Raw genomic sequence first — 2,553 nt, forward strand, 5'->3', positions numbered from 1 at the left:
CTGACACAGAGAGACAGAGAACCAGCCAATCACAGAGCTGACACAGAGAGACAGAGAACCAGCCAATCATAGAGCTGACAGAGACAACCAGCCAATCACAGAGCTGACACAGAGAGACAGACAACCAGCCAATCACAGAGCTGACAGAGAGAGACAGACAACCAGCCAATCACAGAGCTGACAGAGAGAGACAGACAACCAGCCAATCACAGAGCTGACAGAGAGAGACAGTCAACCAGCCAATCACAGAGCTGACAGAGAGAGACAGACAACCAGCCAATCACAGAGCTGACAGAGAGAGACAACCAGCCAATCACAGAGCTGACAGAGACAGACACATTCACACCTACAGACAGTTCAGAGTCAGCAGGTAGCCATGCATGGGGAGAACATGCAGACTGCACACAGAGAGACTCCTGACAGACAGGGATTCAAACCAGCAACCTCCTCGCTGAGAGGGGACAGCGTCGCAGTACCGTTATAGAACAGGATAAGATGTTTGAAAAACAAGGTTTCACCTAACTCGCCTCATGATGGCTGATGGTGAGCGAGTGCAGCACACGTTGCTCGCGGCGGGTCCTTTTGAAAGCGCAGCTTCAGAGCAGTGGGTCAGATAAAGGAAGGTCAGAGGGTCAGCTCATGTTAGTAAGAACTGTGTCCTGATTTATTAAACCTTCTCCGTCTTTCTTCTTCTGCAGCTCTGACCACGTGCGAGCGCTCGGGTTCAACCTGTTTACAGGCTGTGAGACGTTAGCTTGCCGCGGACCTGATGAATGTTTTGCACACTCAGTCCTGGACCCGGGCCAGAGTTTCTGTTGCTCGTACTGCAGTGTCAACTGTTCAAATATTAGTGCCAATGTTTTTTCAGGTGTGGATGCTCTAGTGCGCGCCAAAACCACGTTTCCATGGCAACGGGCCAGACTCGGAGTAAGGAGGTTTGGAAGTAAAGTTGTTCAGCTCTGACATGATTGAATGTGTCTGTGCAGAGGTGATGGTTAATAAGCAGCTGTGACGTTAGTGTAGATGGTAGAATTCCTTCAGAGTCAAAGGATTCATCAACTTTATTTATGCAGTTTCTGTTCACAAAAAGTATTTGGAGTATTTGGGAGTGTCATGGGAGTTTGGCAGCTCTGTGCTCAGAGACGCTGACCTCAGCTGTCCTCCTTTTCTTTATGCATCCTGCACAGAAGAGTGTGTTTCATGTAAAGATCTATAAGGCTTCTTCACACTGAACCTCCTGACTTTGATCATCCACTTTATATGCGTTTGATTTTATAACAGTCTGAACACAAAAAGTCTCATGAGATCTGATTCAAACCTCATACAGAGGTGGATTCAAATCTGACTCTTTCAGATCAGACTCAATCTGAACGTCTCGCTCACTTTGATGTGTCTTCAGTGTCTCTCTCAACACCACGCCATCGACAACGACCACGCAGATCCATCAGACAGGAAGTGAACTTAGATCGGTGAAGGAAAACTGAAAAAAACCAGGCTGCAGACAGACGGCTCTATGAGGCTGTTTGAGTCAGAAATCATCACACTGCTCTGACAGCCATGTTGCTGTCGTATATCCTGGGTGTAACCTGTTACCATAGAAACCAATGTGGATCAGACCAGGTCAGTGCGGACGGGCAGATCACATCTGGTCACTTGTGACCTGTCATGTGGACAGGCTGAACAAAGTCTAAGATCCATAATATCAGATCAGTTCTGCGTCTCCTCAGCTTCCTGTTGGTTCAGACACATACGGCATTCCCATCCTCGCACCCCTCCCCCGACTCCCTGAGATTCATTTAAAGATTCTTCTGGTCACTTTTAAAGCTTGTCTGGTCCTGCCTGGATCAATGTTGGAGATGCTTTAGAAACATGGAGAGAGGTTAGAACGCAGAAAGCTTTACAGACCCATGCAGAGCTGGCTAAACACTGAAGCTACAGTGTCCACCACATGCAGAGCTGGCTAAACACTGAAGCTACAGTGTCCACCACATGCAGAGCTGGCTAAACACTGAAGCTACAGTGTCCACCACATGCAGAGCTGGCTAAACACTGAAGCTACAGTGTCCACCACATGCAGAGCTGGCTAAACACTGAAGCTACAGTGTCCACCACATGCAGAGCTGGCTAAACACTGAAGCTACAGTGTCTCTACATGCAGAGCTGGCTAAACACTGAAGCTACAGTGTCCACCACATGCAGAGCTGGCTAAACACTGAAGCTACAGTGTCCACCACATGCAGAGCTGGCTAAACACTGAAGCTACAGTGTCCACCACATGCAGAGCTGGCAAAACACTGAAGCTACAGTGTCCACCACATGCAGAGCTGGCTAAACACTGAAGCTACAGTGTCCACCACATGCAGAGCTGGCTAAACACTGAAGCTACAGTGTCCACCACATGCTGACCTGTGTGAGAGGAGGGGGGAGACAGCTCTCTGTGATGATTAGAGTTTAGACTGCAGTACTCATTTTAAACACTAGGGGCAGAGTTACATACTGCTTGCATAAAGAATGCATAAAGCTTGGATATTCCCATTGCTGCTCGTTTGTTTC

The 2,553-nt window shown here is 48.2% G+C and overlaps 1 long non-coding RNA gene across 1 annotated transcript in view; it reads left to right on the plus strand.

Moving 5' to 3' along the window:
- Positions 1-1,513: 1,513 nt before the first annotated feature.
- Positions 1,514-2,553, plus strand: part of LOC306830726 — a 9,356-nt gene continuing 8,316 nt past the window's right edge. The window contains exon 1 of the long non-coding RNA XR_013780003.1: positions 1,514-1,620. This is a non-coding gene — a long non-coding RNA (uncharacterized lncRNA). The remainder of the gene's footprint in view (positions 1,621-2,553) is intronic.

The sequence above is a fragment of the Symphodus melops genome (genome assembly GCF_947650265.1).
Source record: "Symphodus melops genome assembly, chromosome: 1".
In the NCBI taxonomy this organism is placed as follows: Eukaryota; Metazoa; Chordata; class Actinopteri; order Labriformes; family Labridae; genus Symphodus; species Symphodus melops.